At 47.3% G+C, this 23316-nt stretch overlaps 1 protein-coding gene across 3 annotated transcripts in view; it reads left to right on the top strand.

The window, feature by feature from the left end:
* The first annotated feature begins 20605 nt into the window (after positions 1–20605).
* The window catches only part of Prox1 (prospero homeobox 1), a 55397-nt gene continuing 52686 nt past the window's right edge, over positions 20606–23316 (top strand). Inside the window, exons 1-2 of one of the 3 annotated variants that reach the window (XM_050148199.1) lie at positions 20606–21726; positions 22960–23164. The gene's annotated coding sequence lies outside the window, so the exon portion shown is untranslated. The remainder of the gene's footprint in view (positions 21727–22959; positions 23165–23316) is intronic. The other 2 variants (XM_050148195.1, XM_050148197.1) reach the window with 2 other exon arrangements.

Below are 23316 nucleotides of genomic sequence, written 5' to 3'. Positions count from 1 at the left end.
AGACAGAGAAGCAGAAGCAGGGGAGGGGTGTGTGGAGCAGGCAGAGTAACAGAAACAGGGGAGGGGTGTGGGCAGCAGGCAGATAAGCAGAAGCAGGGTAGAGGTGTGGGAAGCAGGCACAGAAGCAGAAGCATCGGAGGGGTGTGGGGAGCAGGCAGAGAAGCGGGTCCTACAACCAGGCTAACCCAAGCAAGCCACCCCCTTCTTTTCTTAGCAAAGTCTAGCCACTTTTTTTTCCCCCATCTTATTCTGTTCCTCGCTGTCTGCAGCCCCTGAGGACAGTACCATTTTCAGGTAGGTTTAACCTTCAGATTTTAGAAGAAATGCTGCCACCCCCGCCAGAAAGCTGGTTTATGGCCCTTCCAGAAAGAGACATGAGCTTGGAGCCCACTAAACGAGACGAACTTCAGCTCCATCACTTACAGTGTGAGCGGAGACAACTGAGGCAAACTGTGCAGTCCCCAGTCTCCTTGCCTGCAGAATGGATGGTGCAGGAGGTCTGTGTCGTTGTAGCATCTTCTCGTTGCTGCTAGCAACAAAGATAACTTGAGATGGTACCACCACCCAGTATGTTTCCATACACGTCCTCGTCCCAGCACTCCTGGACATTTGGCAACTTGCTGCAGACATGCTGTGACGAGGGACTTGGGTGTGTTATTGAAGTGACATTCTCTAACTCCAGGGGCTGAGGAGCTTGTTGCTATCATAAACCCCCCTTTGGGTCAGACCTTTGAGTGTCACTTACACCAGTTTGGAAATAATCTACTTGCTCCCCCTTCCAGCGGAGGATGTCATCACTGGTTAATGGAAAGTGACAAGGGGACAGAATGAATAAGAGGGGGAAGGTTGGGGATGGGGAAAAGAGCCTTTCTCTTTGGGGAATGTGGAGCACTAAGCACACCATGTTAAATCGTGCGTGTCAAATAACGGACTAATTAAGACCCTTCATCCGTTGGGGTGTGTGTGAGTGTGTGTGTGTGTGTGTGTTTTCACATCTCATTTTTGTTGTCTTTTCAAAGATTTGTTCCCAAATTAGCTTCAAGCACTCTGAATAAGTGCTAACGGAAAAGAGAAAGAAACCTTGCCCATCGGAGAAGCAAGCAGCCATCGCACAACAGAAAATACATGGAGGGCTGGGGGAGAAGTTTTATGATCATAGTAGCAACTTCTTGAATAATGGAATTTAATAGCATATAATAAACTGTGATCCAGGAGAACTCTGGTTCATTCCCGCTAATTGTTCTAGCCTGTGAAATGAAGGCAAAGTTTATCACGCCAACTTGCTGTTAGGGCCACGGAGCTCTGCAGGGAACAGGCAATTGTCCCCAGCTGCCTCCCTCCTCACTCCCAGAGGGTACTGGGTCCTTGCCCTCCGAAACACCCGACCGTACCTCCAACTTTCAATGGCAACCCCAGTTCTAAGACTTTAAAGTCACAGAAATGTAATTTTTTTGCAATCAACAAACTATTGTATTCTGCAGAGAACAGAAGGGCGACTAGACACAAAGCCGCCAATTAGGTTATAAAGAATAATAACTAATATGCTTTCATAGCGATGCCAAAAAGTACGAAAACCTATAATAAATTTAATTGGGCACACGATCATAAGCACTGTTTTCTACCTACAAACTTCTGCTATATTAAGCTAGACTCCAAATAGAGAAACACATTTTTTATCATTGTGATTGAAAAGTATGCTTTTTTTCCCCTGCATTCTAATGTGGATCATTTTACCAATGTCAAAAAAACGGGAAGGTATAATTAGGAAAAAGAAATTACTTTCTCTGTTGTTAGTCATTGGTCATGTCTAAGCGTTAAAATGAATGAAGGAATTAAAGCTATTATCTGAATAATTCAGGTGCCCCCCAAGGTCAGAGGTTTCTGATAAAAAAATATTGTCTTTGCCTGAATTAGTAAAGTAATAATCTTGGTTTTCTGCTTTGTTTTCTAATTGTGGGTCTGTCTATAGGTGAAGAATCCTTTGTACCTACTTTCAAGAGTTTTCCTGACAATTAAAGAGTATATTATTTTTATGCACATACATTTTGTGAACATCAGAAATAGCTAAAGTTCTACAGAGCCTTTTGCAAAGTAGCTATTGAAATTACTAAACAAAAACAAATAAAAGATTTCCTTTCCTTTCCGTGAAAAAAAAAAAAGGCCAAGAAAGAAACCTTGATAATACTACAGGGGAGCTGAGGTGGACTGAACCCACGTCTACAGTGGGAGAATCTAACAAGAAAATTAGCACTGGGCACACTGTGGCCAGCTAATAAAGAGAGCATGGCTAAGAGAGATTAAGGTTCAAATTAAGGTCAGAAAAGAGATGATAGCGGAAAGCTGCCATGTTCTGTCGCACGGCAGTTTAAGTGAGACAGTTCCCCCTGAATCGGGCTTAGGGTGAAAAATTACACTGTTGGGGTTAATAAAGAGGCCGGGCATTTGTTTGGACTGAGACTTCAATTAAAATGTTATTTGGGGCAGCCAGAGCTAATGTTGTGCTTAGACGTAAACCAAGATGCCTTTTGAGAAGATGAAAAAGAGAGGGGAAAAGAGAGAGAAAGAAAAAGAAGAATTAAAAAGAGAGAGAGAAAGAGAGCGACCACCTAATCTCTCTCAGGCTCTGAAAGTGGCAGGAAGAATTGTGTGAGCTGGACCCGAGCCCAGCTCAGCAGCAAGCCTTCTTGAGAGTTCTGTGACATCATCCCAGGCAGCTGAGGGCCTGTGAGTTTTTGATTGTTGTGCTGGGTGAGGAGGCTACTGTTCAGCTGAGCCTTATTTGAGACAAAGGGGGAAAATCTGGTTGATGTAATACGCCAAGTTTTTCTTTCTTTCTTTTTTTTTTAATGCTGTAAAAGGGCGGTGCCAGGAATTCTGGGTCTTGTCACATGTCCCCACACAGAGACTAAAGACAGTTATTGAATTTCTTAGCCTATATCAATTTGTACACATTTAGACAAAAAAAAAAAAAAAAAAAACAGGAGGGTGGGTGCAAATCTCCCCAAGCCTTCATTCCTTCAGTATGCAACCCACATCTCACGAAGATCCCTAGACATGTTTACACTGGTCAGAACTGTGCAGACTGGTTGACAAAGCATGCATCTTTCCCTGCATTGATGCAGCTTACAGTTTAAGGTAGGGAGGCATTTAATAAGTTTTAAAACTACGTAGCTGGGGCTGAAGAAATAGCTCAGTCCACAAAGTGGCTGCAACATCAAAATGAGGACCAACACTTGACCCCCCCCCCAGAACCCATGTAAAAACTCAGGTGTGCTTATAACCCCAGCCTCAAAGAGGCAGGAACACAGGACCTCTGGGCTCATTGGACAATCATCTTACCCTACTTGGTGAGTTCTAGGACAGGGAGCTATCCTGTCCCAAAACTAAGGAGGACAGCCCCTGAGGAAGGAATGAAAGGTTAACATTTGGACTCTGAAACATGCTTGTATAGTCAAACACGCACACACACGCATGCGTGTGCACACACACACATGTATAACTTGGCATTTATAACATTAATAACCCGAGGAAGAGAGCAAATACAAACTTTAGTTAACGCCAACAGCAGCTACATGTAGACCTCATCACAAGCGCCTGCAGACTGAGGATGCTAAGGAGGAGGGAAGGCAGATCACATGACATTCTGCTGGGGCTTCTTGAATCTGATCATGGAGATTAGTAAAGAGTCACACAGAGAGATGGGGGCCAAACAAAACAGTGTGGCTAAGAGCCAACATGAACTTGGGAGGGGGAACTTCCCCTGGCATTTCTTGTATGAACTGGGTGGCAGACTGACAGCTAAGGGGCAAGACCAGGAAAGGTCCCCAGGAAGAGGAAAAGGCCAGCATCTCACCAGGAAGGTGGGATGAAGGAAGAACACAGCAGAGGCCTAGGGAAGAGCCCTTTTTCCTGTCTCTCGTCTCAGGGTTTAATTACCGTGGCCAGGAATAGAGAACGGACCCAATTTGGTTCAGTCCTTCTTCTTCTCAACTCTGCACCCCAAAATATTTTACTAATCAAAGATATCTAATCTTCAGAATAGTCTTTTGTGGGAGGACTGCATATGTGTGTACATGTTCATATGCATGTGTGTGGAGGACTGCATATGTGTGTACATGTTCATATGCATGTGTGTGGAGGACTACATATGTGTGTACATGTTCATATGCATGTGTGTGGAGGACTACATATGTGTGTACATGTTCATATGCGTGTGTGTGGAGGACTACATATGTGTGTACATGTTCATATGCGTGTGTGTGGAGGACTGCATATGTGTGTACATGTTCATATGCATGTGTGTGGAGGACTACATATGTGTGTACATGTTCATATGCATGTGTGTGGAGGACTACATATGTGTGTACATGTTCATATGCGTGTGTGTGGAGGACTACATATGTGTGTACATGTTCATATGCATGTGTGTGTGGAGGACTACATATGTGTGTACATGTTCATATGCATGTGTGTGGATATGTATAAAGCGGCCAGAAGTTCACACTGTGTCTTTCTCGATAACTCTCTATGGCTTTTTGTTTTGTTTTGTTTTTGAAACCTGTCTCTCACTGAACCTAGAGCTTACTGATTGGCTAGACTGACTGGCCAATAAGCCCCAAGGAGGCTCCTGTCTTCATCTCTTCAGCTTGGAGACTGAAGGTGCGTGCAGCCACACCCAGGTTTCACATGGGCGCTGGGGATCTGAACTCCAGCCCTCACGCTTACACCGCAAGCACTTTGCCTACTGAGCCTTTCACCCCTAATCTTCAGACCATTCTTGAGAAGATAATGTGGGCTTAAAAATAAGAAGGGATGGGGGATGCTAAGAGCCAGAGCCAGTGACAAGATACAAAATGGAAAAGGCTTTAAATGCAGAATGCCAATAGTGAGGCCATTGCAACCAGAGCAGGAAGCCAGCTAGCTTTCGGGGGGATCACATATTCACAAGTAGAGGCGAAATCTGCCAGGTCCAGATTGGCTTCATTAGTCATTTAAAAACACGTATGCAGATCACAGAAAAAAAAATCCTACCCTTCATTGCAAAATAGTTGGTCGTCAGTATAAATAGAAACCAAAGAGAACAAGGATTCTTTCGGGCACTCACGTTTCATTCACAGGCAGTCTCAATCTGGGTAAGAAGAAAGAGTATATGATTCCTTCGCTTGACAGGTATGTGATGTGGGAATGATTTTTTACTAATAAAGAAACTGCCTTGGCCCATTTTATTGGATAGAAAATTAGGTAGGCGGAGTAGACAGAGGAGAATGCTGGGAAAAAGAAGCTGTGTGAGGAGTCGCCATGGTTCTCCCGTTCCAGACAGACGCAGGTTAAGATCCTCCCTGGTAAGCCAGCTCGTGGGCTACACAGAATATTAGAAATGGGTTAGAACAATATGTAAGAGCTAGCCATAAGGAACTGGAACTATCCGGGCCAGGCAGTGTTTGAAAGAATACAGTTTCCGTGTAATTATTTCTGGGCATAAGCTAGCCATGCGGGCGGCCGGGTGCCGGGGACGCAGCCCTGCCGCCGCTCCTATTTCAACAGATGGCGCCCAGACGTGATGGCTAAATCCACTTAAAAACCTGAGAAGGCTTAAAAATAAGGGAGAGAGAGTTTAACACAGATTTTTGCTGTTTTGTTGGTGGCGTTCTGTAGAGAGATTCCTGATTCAGCAACAGCAAAAAAAAAAAAAAAAAGCCGCGTCATTTTAAAGCGCTGCTTCCTGGAGCTATGCTGCCAGCGTGAACTCTGGCTTTAAAGCATTTCAAGGCTTTTATGGGACTGGATGTTTGTGTTCCCGCTTGGGATCGGAGGAGAGTGCTCTGAGACTGTGCCGATGGCTCAGCGCTTCCCGCCTGCACCTGGGCAGACGGCAGAATCAGGCTTAGGCAGGCGGAAGAGCATGGCGGATTCCTGCCGCCATACAGAGACGCATTTTCAGACTGCGCAGTGCTCTGCGTGTCAGATTTGGCTGTAACTTGGATGAAAAGAGTTTCTGTGCTGCACACTCAGTCTCAGAGTTAAACTGCTGATTGCGGCTCCAATGTGGACTGCTGTGTGCCTGGAACTGTGGTGGCTCAGGGGCACCAAATGGCTCTGAGGCAGGAGCAGCTTGGCTCAGCTCCGCCATGCTGAACTGTGCTGGTCTCAGGCAGGAACTACCGTAATTACCTTAAAACGGCGCAGTTAAGGTTTAGACTGGGCAGGACACAAGCAGTACCGTATTACCTGTATATGGCGCAACTTAAGTTTTTAAGAACTGCTTAACATTTTAAGAAATGCTCCTGGATAGTAAAAAAAAAAAAATTACAGATTCACAATAAAACAGATTCAGACACTGTTGGATGAATGTACGTAGGCTTGAGAGAGAGAAGAAAAAGAATATAAAGAATAAAGTTAATGTCTTAAAAAGAAAAAGGGTAAAGTCTTTAAAGAGACAGAGTACAGAAGTACAGATAGTTATAGATTAAGAGAAATAAAGAAAAATAAGCCACGTAAAAATGGAAAATTCACAGAGAGTCTGGATTATGTACATTGTGTTTTCTTTAAAATTTTTGACTGTGAAGGAGCTAAGTACAGAGAGACATTTCATTATATGGGCTGCTAAGCTGAACCTGCACATATGTTCTAAAGGTATCTTGACTTCAGAATTTGGATCTAAGGTTATGATGCTTTGGAAAAGTCCTTCTTTTGTTTTCACAGAGGATGTGACCCTGTGGATTGCATCTATTCCGATTTGGTATGATAGACCACGCCCTCCTGAAAGGTTGCTGTGAACACCCTCAAAAAATTGCTTCGCTCAATTGCCAACTGAGATGAAACTAGCACACAGGTTATATCATGAACGACCTAATTAACGACGCCCCTATTCAGCAGGAAGCAGTTTGGAGAGAAAAAACTACGCCCATGTTCCCAAATATTGTTTATAAATGTTCTTTTACATTTAAAGGGGGATATGATATAGATATGAATAATTTGCATTGGTATGGATTTTAAGGTCAATTTTGTTATATGTATATGTATTTTTGATCTTGATTAAGGTATTGTGATTGTGTAGTTCATTTAAAAATGTAATGTATAATTAGGAAATATAGGTTGTTAATGGATAATCATCGCTAATAGTTAAGCTTGTAGTCATGTTAATTAGATTTTCTAGATATATAGAGATATATTTCAGTTAGATAGGCATTCTTCATATCTTTCAAAGACTGCAGAATATGGCATTTAAAATATTTTAATAACTTAGGACTTTTCATGACAAGGAGACACGTCTGCTCCTGGCAGCACCAGCTACTTCAAGAGGAAGATGGGCATCGAAGAGGATCCTTATGGAGTTGGATAGTCATTTGGGCAAGAAACTGCTCTTGCCTGGACTGTTGCATAAACTGGACACAGAGAACCCTCAGAGAGAGGACTGCTGAACTTGCCTAAAGGTGAGATGGTCTTTCGGGGTTCCTGATTCATGAAAGAGTCTGCGAGACATTCTGCAGGACACAGCAGAAAATGACTGAACTGTCTTTGAAATTTCCTGCTTCATGGAAATGTATCTGGATACCATGGGCCTGTAGGCCGAAGATGGATGCCCCAACGGTACCAAAGAACTTTGGGTGACTGTCCAGGCAGCGAGATGTCTCTGTCATTTCTAGAGTTTTCTTATTTCTTGTTTACTTAGGTAATATTATATCCTTCTGGAGTCTTTGATGGAGTTGAAGAATGAATAGTTATAGTTTTCCTTAGTTATGGTAAGAGATAAAATAGATATAAATATTGTAACTGTAATTCTTACTTGATAACTGTTTTGTTATATGTAATTTTACTATGCTAAAGTTAAAGCCTTTCTTTTTTGTTTAAACGGAAAAAGGGGAAATGATGTGGGAATGATTTCTTACTAATAAAGAAACTGCCTTGGCCCATTTTATTGGATAGAAAATTAGGTAGGCGGAGTATACAGAAGAGAATTCTGGGAGAAAGAAGGTTAGAGGAGGAGTCGCCATGATGCTCCCACTCCAGACAGATGCAGGTTAAGATCCTCTCTGGTAAGCCAGCTCATGGGCTACACAGAATATTAGAAATGGGTTAGAACAATATGTAAGAGCTAGCCACTAAAAAACTGGACCTAGCCGGGCCAGGCAGTGTTTGAAAGAATACAGTTTCCATGTAATTATTTCTGGGTATAAACTAGCCATGCGGGCGGCCGGGTGCCGGGGACACAGCCCTGTCGCTCCTATTTCAACAGGTATGGATGTGACCAACTCTAAACGGAGGTCAGGCTTGACCCCAGCTCATCCTGAAAACATGGTTAACACAAGGCCAACATGTTCTCACCAGGGAAACTGGTTCCAAAAGCACAGACTTATATATTCAGCTGATACCTAATTGCAGCCTTTTTATCTTCCAGGTCCTCGTTCCAGCCATCAGGATTCTCATTTAGCAAAGGCTTCCAGGGTGTTTTCTCAGGTACCAGGCTCTGTGGCAGGTATTGGGAATTCTGTGCTGAGCAACCCTCCTCTTGGCATCTTCCCGGCAGTCATCTTCAGCCCTCTCTGCCCGGTCCTAGCTTCACTTGTATCCATTTATTAAAGAGCTATGGTCACTTCCTGCTTGGAGACTGCAATGTAAGTTCCGCGGGGCAAGGACTTTGTTATCTTATATGACATCCCAACAGCTAGCCCACCAGAAGCACTCGGAGAATGCGGCTGGATGAACAACTTTACTTCATTTTTGATCAACAAAAGGCATGTGTGACCAGGGTTTCGAGATTAGGCAGCTGTCCTAGCCTGCTTTCTGTCGCTGTGATTAACAACGCCTTGACCAAAAGCAGCTTGGGAACCAAGGGGTTTACTTCACCTTATATGTTACAGTCCACCCTGAAGGGAAGACAGCGTGGGGATTTAAGGCAGTAACGGGAACAGAGGCCAGGAGAAGCACTATTTCCTGGACTGTGCTCCACAACTTGCACAGATTGCCTTCTCAGAAAACTAAGAACCATCTGCTCAGGGGTGGCACTGCCCACAATGGGCTGGGGCTGGGCCCACCCACATCAATCATCAAAATGTCCCCACACACTTGCCCTTGCCTATGGGTCATTCTGGGGGAGGCAATTCCTCAGCTGAGGTTCTAGCTTTCCAAATGATGCTGGATTGCATTAATTTGACCAAAACTAACCAGAAGCTGACCTTTCTCACGCAAATGAATTTTAAATTGGACCTTGGAAAGTGAAGAACTTATCTAGAGAAGGATGAGGGGTTTATTGGCCAGCATCTCTGTTACTGAAATAAAATACCTGAGGGAGGGTACTATATAAAGACAGGTTCATGTCACTTGTGGGCTTGAAGGCGGTACATGCAGGCAAGTTCCATGGCCTGGGCTCTGTGAGGGATTTCTAGGAGGCTCCCCTTCTCCTTATAAGACCATCATGTCTCAACATGGGAGATCCATTCTCATCACTTCCCATAGACATCTCAGACAACTGAGCAGGGTTGAGTTTCACTCTCCTAACATGGTTGAGATCTGAATTCAGGGGTTAAACTCTTGGGTGAGCTCAGGAGTAGGGGCATATTTCAACCACAGTCTGGTGCTTTTCAAGAAAGGCCCCACATATTTAGATATGATCCGGGTATTAGAATAAAGAATCAGGGGGAGACATGGATATCCAAAGAGAAAACAGCAAGATATCAGAAACTCAGAACAGGAAACAGATTGTGTGTAAGCTTGGGGCACAATGGAGCTTTTAGATGTTCTTCTGAGAGCCCTGACATGAGTATTAAGCAAGACCATGACCTAACCTGTGGTTTTTGGGCAAACATTACAGACAAGAGTGTCAAAATGAGCATACCCCTGGGTGTAAGGTGACTGCAGTCATTCAGTGAGACAAGAAGAAAGAAGGAAAAAACCTCAGATTTAGCAAATGTATCCCAGAAGCACTCCAACAATAATGGGCTGGAGCGGTGGCTCAGGCAATGAAGTGCTTGGTACATAAGCATGAGGTCTTGCCTCAACCTCCATCCCCCACATAAAAACAAAACAAAAAAACAACAAAACAAATGACAACAAAAACAAATAAACAACAGCAAAAAAAAAAACCAGCAACAAAATCATAGTGGTATGTGCTTGCAAAATCAGCACTAGCAAGGTAGCTAGGTAGATCTCTGGGGCTTACTGGTCAACCTGCCTATTCTAATAGCCATGCTCCAGGCCAATAACAGAGCTCTGGTCTCAAAAATAAGGTAGAAGGCTCCTGAGGAATGACACTAGAGCTTACTCCATCTGCACACAATCAAGGAAAATATATTAAGAAAGCACAAAATTCGAGACAATGAACTAACAGAGAGAATGATCCTTCACAGTGAGTGACAAAGCATCCTAGTTTCATTTTGTTGCTGTGACAAACACCATGACCAAAGCCACTTAGAGAAGGAAAGGGTTTGTCTGGCTATACTTCCAGGACACAGTCCACCACTGAGAGAAGTCAGGGCACAAACTCAAGCAGGAACTTAAACTAGAAACCACGAAGTAACACAGTTTGTGTGCTCATTCGGGCTCATACTTATCTGGTTTTCTTATGCAGCCCAGGATCACCTGCATAAATATGGCGCTGTCCCCAGGCTGAGTCCTCATGCATCAGTGAGCAATCAAGACAATACTCCACATATACACGCATAAGATGATTGGATCTCTGCAATTGCTCAGGTGAGATGCTCATCTCAGAAGACTCTAGGCTGCATCAAGTTGACTGTTCAAGTCAAGCAGCTCACAAGGCTTCAACATTCCCTGACTTTTCCTCCATCTCCACCTCTCAAAAGGTTCATTCACATAAAGGGTTCTCTGACAACATAAAATTTTAGTTCAAGCTGGATATGGTAGCAAATGCCTATAATCCCAATACTTGGGATAATGGGATGAGTTCGAACTAACCTGGACTACATGGGGAGTTTGAGGCAGCCTTGTCTTCCCAGTAAGAACATTTCTAAAGAAAATAATTGGTTTTGGTTGACCATCAAAATTAAAAATACCAGTATGGCACTATAATATAAAAGGAAGGAAAGGAGTCCTGGAGCAGTGAGGGAGATGTGACCCCAGGAGAGGGTCATGGGTGTATGCAGGAGCCAAGAGAATACACTGAGAAGAGCCAGAGAACAGGCTAAGATTCTCTACCACCTGCTGCCCCATCACAAAAGCTACACCCCCATAAAGCAGCAGAATGGGGAGGCCATACCTGTTAACTTAGAATACAGTCTACAGGAGTATTTCATATAGATGTATCGAGACTCTAAAATTCTCCAACCAGAGGCAATTCAGAAGTTGGGATGTCCTGAATAGGATGCCTCTGCTGAAAACGACATGCTGATGAGATCATAAAAGACATGTCCACTAACCATTCTCAGTGTCTGAGGAAAATAACTCACCATTGTGGAGTCAATACCCCTTGCAGAGAAAAATATCACTCATTGATAGAAATTGATTTTTTTTCCTTCAGAAATTCCCCAGGGGTAAACAACGATTTTTCTTCATAGCGAACATAACTAAACAAGGCGATGTGAAGGGCTCTACCCCTCCCCCGTCATCAGCATGAAACTCTGATGATTAGTGTAACTGCGAATGCCTTCTGCCTGTGGGAACGTGGACTTCCGTACCATTTGTTTCAGCCCCACGTTAGCAACCCGGCTATGGAACCTCCAGGATGAGACAACACGTGAGTCCAGCTTCTCTTGACAGGACTAATATGAGCAAAACACTTTTGGGGTTTTGAGGAAGTCAAAAATTCACATAAAAAGTGATCTTGGAGGTTTTAACTGATACATTTAATTACTTTTTATGCTTTTTCACTTTTTCTCCCTTACCCTTCCACCTCTACTTGGGTCCTTAAATCATTCAAAAGTTCAAAACAACCTCACAACTAAACACTCATGAAGTTCACAAATGCCAGAAACTTCCATGAAGAAATGGACGATAAGACTGAATTTAATATAGCTTACATTCAGTTTGTTGGTTAATTAGTGATTTTTCTTATTGATGAGGCTTCAGTGAGATCCAAATCATCTGTCATAAACTGTCTTCCTAGACCAAAGAGGAGCCTAAAGAAAAGCTTGCTTTCTACCCTGTCTGAAACTCAAGCCTTGGATGAGAAAGGACAGAAGGATGACTGGGGACATGGGAGGAGATGTTATTCATGTTTGTTAAAATGGATGCCACACATCACTGGCAGAATTTCCACTGATTGACAACTCCCCTAAGCAGCTACAGATAAATCCAGCACCCAGATGACTGGGTTCTCTGAGGAGAAAGCCCAGCTGGTGATTAGAAGCTGAGGCTCAACACAAGGATACTGGAAGCCAGCAGCCTACTGGTGCAATCCTGATCTTTGATCCTTCAATGGGGACGGGAGCTCACCAATCACATTCTTGCAGTCAATCCCTCTCCCATTTAAAGGAACATTCTTCTCAAGCGGCTCATAGGGACAAACTCAGGAGTAAAGTTCGCCAATGTGTTACATGGGTTATGACCTATAGGTTGGCCTTGGGAAGCATCAAACCAAATTTTTTTTCATATAATGGTACATATAAGTTACATGCCTGGGGGTCACATCACACATCTACAGAAAAACCGTACAAAACAAAACAAAGACCAAAAGTAAAAATTAAAATCAACTTCATGTGTGGGCCATCTAAATGGTCCACTGGGTCAAGGGCACCATGAGGGCATGACAATCTGGATCCCATTCCCAGGACTCATGCATTAGAAGACGAGATCGGAACTCATCCTCACAAGTTGTCCTCTGAGACACACACACACACACACACACACACACACACACGTGCACGCGAGGGGAGGGGGGACCAGGCAGCAATGACTAGCTCACATTATCTGGCATCTGATTCAAACTGACCCGGAAGCAGAGGGGAACCCCAAGCTGCTCTGCATTTTTGCATGCAGCCAAGGTTTCCAAAAGTGAAATGTCCAGAAGTTATCAAAGGGACTTCACCCCAAGTAAACACTGCGCTCGTGAGCTTGGGCATGATTTTACCCACCCACAGGTGAGTCTGTGGCTGGCTGTGTAGACAGACCTCCTCGGGAAAGGTTCTGCTAAGTCTTCCCCCAGAGCAAGGTCTGAAGATGTCAACACCATGAAACTGACCGGACCATACGAGGAAATTCAGTGAATCTATGGCAGGGTAGCCATTTGCCTTCTGTTCAAGGCCTAAGGGCAGCCAACTCAGAGCCACGGGTCCACCCACACGCCCTTGTCCCCTTTCCTTCGGGTTGCTTTCTCTCTTTCTCAGTACTCGCTTTCCTGTCGGAAACGGTTGGGTTGCGGTTGTGCTCACAGCACGTGGGAATTAGTGCCTGGGCCCAGAGATACGGTTTTAGGGAGCATGCTCCCTTCAAAACTTAGCTTCTCAGTCTCTAGGGGGAGCAATGGCATTTGTCTCTATAGTTCTGGGGACACTATAGTTCTGGGACCAAGAATGGCTCCTCAGCCCCAGGGCTGCCTGACTGCAGAAGACCTCTTGCCAAAGGATGGAGTGAGCATGCGCAGCTCAGCCCCAGCTGCCCCAGATAAGAGGTGGCCCGTGTTAACACGCAGGCTTCCTCCGTGCCTCAGCAGGGCCTTCCTTTTCCAAACAGTCTCCCTTTAATGTTGGCCAGTGTTGTTTTTCCATTGACTCAACATCTAGCCTCTGGTGGTAAGCCAGTAGGGAAAGTGGGGGAAGGGACCGTGGGCCAGAGGGTGCCGAAACCACAGAAGGATGGACAGCCAGCCACATCACCAAACAGGCTGGACACCTGCTTCGGAAAGACAGTGACGGAGTCTCAGAGCCGTGCTTCCTCTACATCAGCTCTTCCTCCATTTGCTCATGTCAGCAGTGGGAGCCGTTCACCTGACCTCGCTTCAGCTGGAAACTTTCAAGCGTGCATAACCTCTTGTTAGAAGTGTCACTGTGTTGTTTAAAGGAAAGGAAAGAAGGAAGGGGATTAAATAACTGTGAAGAAGGCAAGGAGCATCTAAGAGAGCAGAGCTGAGAACACAGCTCAATGTGTGTTTGGAGTTGGCAAAGCCCTAGATTCAGAGCCTAGTACCTCATTCCTGAAAAGATAATTCTAGGAGAGAAAAGATGAAAGAAAACCATCGAGATGAAGGAGAACTAGAAAGAAAACAGCAAAAAAAACGAAAGAAAGGAAGGAAAGAAGGAAGGAAGGGAGGGAGGGAGGGAGGGAGGGAGGGAGGGAGGGAGGGAGGAAGGAAGGAAGGGAGGGAGGGAGAAGGAATTGTGAGATAGAAATGGACCTTCTAGAAAAGATGAAAGCCAGTGAGCTGGGAGGAAACAAAGGAGGAAGGGGTGAAAGAGAAAAGAAATCAGGGTGAAGAGGAGAGAAGGAAGAAATGGGAGAAAGGGGGAGGGAGGCCAGCTTCGCTATGCGACCCAGAATGAGCTGGTTTCCCCCAAAAGCTGTTTCTGGAGCCCCAGGAGAGGGCACAGGGTCGAGGGTGGACTGCTGACTTCTCAGGGGCTGCTTCGCACAGTCCAAGGTCAAAGGGCATCTTCAAAACCAAATCTCGATCAGAGCCAGCTAAATGTTTTGACTTGAGGGAGACACCGCGGATTAAACAGCAAAATAGAGCAGTGTGGGGAAGAAAGGGGCAGGAAAAGAAAGAAAATTTAAGAAATGAAAGAACCCCGTGGGCGACACAAAGGAACGCTAGAAAACACTTCTGAGCCAGCCACTGTTGCCTAACACGCTGTAAAGATCGCCGAAGACAAGTTGTCACGTTAGCTCAGTGAGACCGACACAGTGCTTGGTCTCTTTCCTGCTCTAACCTCTCCCTGCACACTGCAGAAACACGCACCACGTTTAACAGGATTAGCCCGCCCCCTTTTTACTTTTTTACAATTCTATTTCAACAAAATGGGCTTTCTGTGGCGCACAGTGAATCCTGGACTGCACGGCCTCTACCTTTACTGGCTTTACTTAAATCCGAGGGAAAACATAAACTAACAACTTGGTGATTCTCTCCGTTCGCTAACTTTGTTGTGGAAATGTCCACAGTTTGGGTGATGGCAGGATAATTGAGGAAAAGCTGCAGCTATGACAGTCCAGTTGATTGAAACAATACAGGGGCTTGCATGGTGGCCCAGAGGTCAAGAGCACTGGATGCTATTACAGAGGACCTGGGCTCCACCTCTCAGCACTTAAGTGGTTGGTTTACAGCCACCTTACCTCCAGTTCCAGGAGATCCAATGTCTTCTGACCTCTACAGACCCTAAGGACACACATTACACCTATACATACATGCAAGGAAAACATAAATACACACAAACTCTTACGGCAGAGATTTCTACAGTCTAAGAGAAATGGCCTCAGCTTCATGCAGGATGACGTGTGAGTTTGTAACACTTTTCTCCAAGATTGAAATGTTCCATCTCACAGAAAGCTCCTTCCTGAAATAAGAAGATGAACAACTGTACCAGCTATGGTGGTGCACACCTTTAATCCCAATACTTGGGGGTCAGAAGCACCAGAATCTCTGTGAATTCAAGGCCAGCATGAGCTACAGAACGACTTCCAGGACAGCTGTTACACAGAGAAACCCTGTCTTGGGGAAAAAAAAAAGGATAAACAACTAAAAACAGCTCCAGGAAGTCCCTGAAACTGACCAGATTCACTAGGCCCCTTCCCTGCCAGAGTAAACAATACAAGGTGAGTGTCTCAGATGAGTGATGAGTTGCCCAAGGACTCTCACAAGGGAAAAGATTCAGACTCTGAGACTGGACCAGCTGCCTGAGAGAAATGCCTGGAAGAGGTTTAGACCAGAGTCACTTGGAAAGGACATACTCCAATCTGTTGAGTGGCCTGCAGACTGTGCAGTGTGCTCCAGCTGTCCCAGCTTTTGTGAGTTGTCGCCCATGCTGGGGTGGGCCTTGGTAATTGAGTCATTTCTATTCCTGTAAGTAACCCCGATAAAGCTGAACTTTAGTGGTGTGTACTGTGGGCTGTCATGGGATCCCTGACAGGGAGGAGTTGTGTGTTTTATCTTCCCAGGAGAGGTTTTGTCACACAACACTAGGTTCTAATCCGTGCTCTGCAAGTACTGTCTTTTGGGCTTGACCAAGGTGCGGGATCTCCTCCCCTCTCAGCTGACTCACTAATGCTATGAGGGATAGCCCTGGCTGTTGGGAGGATCACATACATCAGACTTGATGTTCTCGCTCAGAGTCTTCTACTTTGTTTTTTGGGTTTTGTTTGTTTGTTTGTTTGTTTTTTCAACACAGGGTTTCTCTGTGTAACAGCTCTAGTTGTCTTGGAACTAGCTCTTGTAGACCAGGCTGGCCTTGAACTCAGAGATCTACCTGCCTCTGCCTCCCAAGTGCTGGGATTAAAGGCACGCACCACCACCACCCAGCTGTGTCTTCTACTTTACAATGATCCTGCAATCAGGACATCCAAATCCACTGTGCATTTTAGGTCACCACATTTTCCTTTTATCTCATAGACCACACTTAAGTGAGTCCTCTCATCCTCTATGACCTTTTGTTTTCAGAACTTATTTTTGTGTGTGTGTGTGTGCGTGTGTGCATATGAGTGCAATTGCCAGCAGAGGCCAAATGAGGGTGTCAGATTCCCTGGATCTGGAGTTATAGAGAGTAGTAAACCACCCCAGATGGATGCTTTGGGCGAAGCAGCAGCAAGCGTTCTTAACCAGAGAGATCACTGCCGCTATGGCAGGTGGCTGCGACGGCGCATGCCTACTGCATCTTCACTGTTTTCATGGAGAGGTCAAGCTGGAATATGAGAAAATGAGGTCTTCACGCTTTTGCCTCATCCAGATTTTCTAGAACAGAGCTTCTGACTGAGGCTTCAGAAAGCTGACCAAATCAAACACAGCTAATCACTGCTCATGTTGGGTCAGCGTCGGAATTGTCCGTGGGCTGCTCTCCACAGGGCCGCCACACACCAGGCTTTGCAGGGGCTCGCAGCAGTGATGCCCTGGAATCAAGAAAATGATCCCTGTTTTGACTCCACTTGGAGCCTCACTGCTATTGGACCCTTCTAAAACCACAGCCAGACCTAATCCCTGAGGAGAGACACAGGGAGCTGTCCAGTGTTGGAGAAAGTGAAGCACTGGGTCTGTTGGCCTCTGAGGAGTGAGGGAGCCAAGGCTGGGGCAGAAGGAGACTGATTCAGGAGCAAAGGGGAAGCTGATGTGCAGGGTCTAAGGCCCAGCAAGCACACACAAGGGTGTGTTTGCTGTGGTCAGAGGTCATACCACCCCTCCTTACACGCACACGCACAAGTGCACGCATGTACACAAACAGAAAGAACCCAAGATATCTGTCCTCAGTGGCTGATGGCTCCAAGGTGTTGTTCCAAGTCTCTTCACAGCCAGCCTGGGATTATCAAGTGAGCTGCTTCGAAAGGCTGTCCTAGAGGAAGCCAAGAAACATTGGCCTTCACCAGACTGAAACCAAGGCCAGATTTAGCCTCCCACCTCATCTTCACTCTTGCCTGGCCCTTCTCCCCCACGTCAACCCTGCTCCTCGCTCCTGAAGAGGGCTAGGACTGGCACTGAGTTGCATGCCCACCGAGGTTTCCTGCATCCCCTGGCTCCTTCCACACGCCCCTCTCGCCCCCCTCTCTTTCATTATCTCTCCAGCTATATGTGACCCCTCTGGCTCACTCACACTCTGCAGGCAGCCCCCACACACCCCTGTACTCTCTCAACTCCCACCCACACCCTCCAATTTTCCCTTTTTTCTGTTACCCACCCCATGCTCTCTCTCCTTTTCTCCCACCAGAAGTCTCCCACACACTCTTTCCCTGAGCCCTCACCCACAAGTAGTGTAGAAAAAAAAAAAAAAAAAAACAAAAGTATTCCTTCTGCTAGGCAGGGTTTGTGAACGGAAGCCACAAGTTGCCCTGTTCTTCCTAACAGCTTGGGCCCAGCAATGTCCATCTCTAGTTGTCTTAGCCGTCGTTTTCCTTTGTCCTGTAGGGTCACGGGTATTTCCCACCTCTGCACAGACTAGCTAAAAAGCATAAGACTTCCCACCCTCCCCAAAGATCCACATCACTATTCCAGGACAGGTATGGCAGGGAGGTGTGGGACCCCTACACCAGGTCCACCTACACAGACCTGGTCCACTTTAACATGGTGTTCCTTTCTTGAAACCCTGAAATCTAGAACTCCTGGCTCCAGCTCTGAGGTTCCAATGGCCCCTGGTACTGCCTATTTAGTTAACTGCTAACTCTTCTGCTCCAAGCCAGCCAGCATCTTGATCTGCTGTCTGCTGGGTCAGCGGGCCCATTTCCTGGGCTCTCTTCCCTAGCCCTGCTACACCATGGCAGCCAGGCATGGCACCTTCCTCCCTGTCTCCCTTCCACAGCTGCCCTTGGCTGGGCTCTCACTGTAGTGTCCTGCAGTGGCTTGGATTCAGTGGGGTTTGAGTGAATTTTTATTAAGGATATTTTTTTATTTTGCATTCACTCTGGAGAGGTATTTTACATATTCAAACATATGACATACATTTGTTTTTGTCTTACCCAGAAGTGTTGACCTTATTTTTCCTGCTTGCAGTTCCCTGTCCAGCAGAATTTTTGGTCCTGTTTTCATAGGCTTGATCTATGGCTTCTACAGAGAAGATCTGTTACCTATGCCATGATGGTAAACAGTCCCTGCTTTCCTCTGGACTTGATAAGAACAGTTTTGTGTGCCTGGGAGCACATGGCCAAGTCTGAAGACGAGTGTGGATCTGAATTTATTCTGTATACTTGAATGAGGTAGGGGTGGGGCACAGAAAGTGTTCAGATGCCAGCCATTGATGAGTTAGTCTCACAGTGCACTGGCTTCACCGAAGGCTGAGAACAGGAGGGAGGGCCCTGTATGAGTATTTGTGTAACAATCCGGGCATCCTGCTTGCTCTCTTGTTCTAAAATGGCCAGGTACTACCAATCACATCTTGAGCAACTTCATCTGTGTCCAAACGTCTCTGTTAACTCATTGATTTGGGGTACTATTTCCATTTTACAGATAAAGAGAACAGAGGTAGAGGCAAAGTCCCAGAGAAGAGGCAGCCCCTGACCAGTGGCCTGCTATGACCCCCAGATCGCTAGTTCCTCTCATGGATTTCTTTACCTGAGATGGAATCAGAAGCTTTTTAAAAGCATCTTGGGCAATTATAATTATTAGCAGGTCCCCAGACGCCCCTGCCCCATATCAAGCCATTTCCGAAGCCCTATCGCAATGGTAGCCGCTCTAGCAGCCTCCTCCTCCACGTTGAATAAAACATTTAAAACATATTTAAACGTCAATTTTGGGGAACTATGTAGCATATGGGCTTGCCTTTTGATCTCAAAATGATGACAAACAGATACTTAGATACTTCATAAAAGAAATATTACCAGAAAAAAATTATAGAAATCTGGCTTTCAGCTCCGTCATGCTCTAATTTAAACAAAATGCAACTCCATCGGGCTCCCTTCTCTGGGAATAAATTCACAACCGCAGGCTTTCTTGAGTGTTCTTCTGGCCTTGACCTGTTTGTATCTAGCGCTGGTCCTCGGTCCAAGGCTCTGAGACCCTGAGTATCTATCTGCAACTTAAGTCCTGTCCCCCAAACCCAGAACATGCACAACCACTTCTGAATTTTCAAACATCAAAGGAAAAGACCGAGCAACACAGCTCTAGACCTATGGACCGAGCTGGGCTAGGCTGAACGGGAGACCATCATCCCTTTCTAAGTCCTGCCCCTCTCACTATCCCTGCAGAGGGTCCCCTGTCTGGGCTCCAGTGTGTGCCTCTGCTGTGTCGCGCCAGGACCGCAGCAACAGGCGGGCGGCGGGGGAGGGGACATGGCGGGGACAGCCGGGCCTGGCTACGGCCCACGTCTGCTTGGAGCCCAGTGGGACGCTCTCTGCCCCCGGAGCAGGTGGCTGCCCCGTGCGGTCCGGTGTGCGCTAAGCCGGGCCAAGCAGGGCCAAGCGACCACTCTTGCAGCGGTCAAGGAAGGAGGCGAGGGCTGTAGGACCCTGGTGGGGACAGGCCAAGCAGCCGGCAGGTGGCCGGGACGAACTCCCCCCACCTCCTCCGCCAGAACGCTCTGTGGCGACAGTGGCGCCACAGTCTCTCGAGGTCACCGTCTCCCCGACCTGAAGGCTGTGATGCCTAGCATGGGGCCGATCGAGAAGGCCAGGCCAGCAGTGAGGACAGGAGGACACCGCAAGGAAGCCCCGGTAGCGCCCAAAGCCTGCCGGGCACACTCCCAGCCTTCCAGCCCTTCCCACAGGTTTTCCAGTACTCGCGGGAGCGATCCTCGCTGGTTTTGGAAAGCCGGCGCCAAGGGGCTCCGCAAACACACCCCTGCATGTTGCGTGACATACAGGACCCGGGACACGGGGAGGAGTGGGCTGGGCCTCTCTCCGGAGGTGGCCTTGGGAGTGAAGACAACGGGAGGCCACACCGCCACTCTCACAGAGCACTTACTAATCTGCCTGGGCTGGAAAGGGTGGCTGTACCCAGAGATTTGGCGTGATTTTGCCACTGCGCCCCACTTGCAAGGCGTCTGCTCACATTTGCACCCTTACCCTACCTCACTCCTGCGCCACTGCTGCCGGAGCCTGTCTTTGTACTTCTCTGACAGCAAGACAGGGTGATCACACCCAGTGGTGGTGGCGGCGCGTGTGTTGGTGTGACCATGTGTATGTGAGTGCACATTCCACTCTGTGACACCTCCAAGTACGAGGGCGAGCACCCCGTTTGTCCCCGCAGGCGTCCCTCAGCTTATCTCTGACCTAGACTCTTCCAGCTTCCCTGTTGTGTACTGAAAAAAAGACAACCGAAATCACAGCCTCTCCGAACCCTGGCCTTCCAAGCCTGGGTGGGTGGGATTGCGGATGAGCAAGAGATCTCGGGGAACAAGAGCAGCCCCACGGAAGGCGAGCGCGAGGCCTGGCGAGCGCCTCTCGCATCGCGGCGCGACCGGGCGCAGTGGCCGGGTTATGTAAGTAAGAGCCCTCCCTGCGCTCCGCACCATCTGTTAATATCTTGATATTGGAAAGTTCGGTGCCTGCGGCAAAACCAGGGCTGGCGGCGAACAGCTCTCAGCCGACTCCTTATTCCTCTAGGGCAGGGAATGCCCCTCCTCACCCCTTTGTTCGTTTCTATCCACTTCCCCACAGCAAGCTGTCGTGTGACCCCCCTCAGTCACCAACAGCCCCCTCATCATCACCCTGGGGTTGTGTTTTTCTTTGAGATCACCTTGTCGCTAACAAGTCCTTACTATGTATATGTTTGTGGCGATCCTGTGCCCTTTTACGGTGTGTGTGTAAGGGGGGGGGCTCTTTTTGTTCTGGTGGGGGAAAGGCTTTATTTTTTTTTAAAAAAATTACTTTTTCTGCCAGTCCCCCCTGGCTCCCAACTTCTTTGGACTGACTCGCTGATGTTTACTTTGAAAGCTGTTGGTTAAACAAACATCACTCGGAGGCTTCTGAGCAGTGGGGTTCCCAAGAGAGAAACGCTGCAGCTGCTACTTGCTACTGATCTGGTGGCATTTCACTTTCTCCCCCACCATTCAGAACAAATCCAGGTTGGGTTCGGCGTCTCGCTGGGCACAGGGGAGGAGAGCGTGAAAGGATGGCCGTCAACCCGCCTCTAGGCAACCTGCAGCTGGCAGGTTTGCTCTAGCCACCGCCGCCGCCGCCGCCGCCTCTTCCCTACGTTCCCCTCCTCAGGTGGGTGGTGGTGAGTGGGTGGGCTGGTGGGAGGCCACAGAGGTCCTCCAACATCCTTTTACAAAATCCACTCCCACGTTGGCTCTTCACGGAATCCGCTTGAAAACCCCAAAACAGCTCTCAGGCGCTGATGCCTGCTGCTTTGCAGGGTTTCAAATACCCTACAAACACTGCCTCCCCTACTTAGCCCCCACCTAAGGGTTTAAAGACTGAACTGGAGAGAAGAAACACCCAGAGGGAAGGTCAAGACGAAGTGTGTTTAGCCTAGAGCCCGACGCACAAATGCCTTTCTCTAACACGCAATTCACTCTCCAGAGAAACCAGCTAATGCAACCTGCATGAGGACGGCTTGTCCCAACACCCATCAGAACTTGTGCTCACTTTATATCACTAGGGCGGTGCTGGCCAAGGCTGGCAAAAGAAAGGGTTGTAAGGCTCCTAGGCTTGGCCCCTGGCTTCGCAAATGAAGCGGGTATCTAGAAGACTTCTGGTCTCCTGGCTGACTGATTGCTTCCATGCTATCAGAAAACAAACCGGGAGTCGCTCGGAGACAGGGGCCTTGGGCCTCAAGCCTTGCTCCAGCACCGCTCGCTCGGAACCCCGGGGAGCGTCGCAGCTATGGCCAGACAGCACCTGGGAGCCTGGCTTATGCGTGACCCGGATAGTTAGGGGACAAGACAGGGCTCATCCTCAGCGTTCAGAACTCGAGGTCACCATCCTAGCTCACACGCCCAGCCTGGCTAGAGATCTGTGTTTCCACGCGCAGCTCCTGCGCCCCAGTGCGGGCTGCGAACTGCTGGGGCTGAGCATGACAAGACAGGAGCCTGAGAGGCGCGAGCTGCGGGTGGGGAGTTTACTTGTCTGTCCGGAGGTTACTCTAGCGTTGACTCAGGCCTACTTTGTCCCTCCGCGAGACAGATAAAGGATTTATATTTGAAGGAGCTGGGGGAAACTTTTCCCGCCGCCAAAACCCAGGCGTGGCGTGTGCAAAACGTGCATCCGAACGCCAGGTGCAATTGACACAAACTACTCCAGAATGATCTCTCTCCCTCTACCCTTGGTGCCCCCCCCCCCCGGTTTCCTTGCCCGACCCCCTCCCTTTTAAACATCAAGCTGACAAGTGCAAACAGATTCTTCAAAAGAAAATAAAGGGACGAAAAATGAGATGGTGGCTTTGGACCATTCTCAGAACCCCAAATTCCACCCTCCTCAATCCATCCGTTTACCTCAAAGGTACACAACCAATATTCCACCCTGTCTAACGGGCACGTGAGAAGATCATTTCAGTCCCACCAGCCCGGAGTGGAGCTCTTGCCACAGGAGCCCATCTTTGAAGGTGTGAATAGTGTACTGGGCTCTGGGCAATGCTGTTTCCCTGCCTGAGATGGGGAAGGTCTCGGGGCAGTTGGAGAGGGGGTAAGACGCTGGGGATGCTCAGGTGAGTCTTTTCCGGAACATCAGCCTGGCCGATCTGATTTTTTTTTTCTCCTTCTTTTCAATGTTTGAATTCCGTGCCCACAGGGCACAGACTCTCTCTCTCTCTCTCTCTCTCTCTCTCTCTCTCTCTCTCTCTCTCTCTCTCTCTCTCTC

This window comes from Alexandromys fortis, unplaced genomic scaffold (genome assembly GCF_014885135.2).
Source record: "Alexandromys fortis isolate MF-2015 unplaced genomic scaffold, M_Fortis_MF-2015_v1.1 scaffold_62, whole genome shotgun sequence".
Classification (NCBI taxonomy): domain Eukaryota; kingdom Metazoa; phylum Chordata; class Mammalia; order Rodentia; family Cricetidae; genus Alexandromys; species Alexandromys fortis.
The sequence above is the reverse complement of the archived record's forward strand: the minus strand, read 5'-3'. Positions and strand labels throughout refer to the sequence as shown.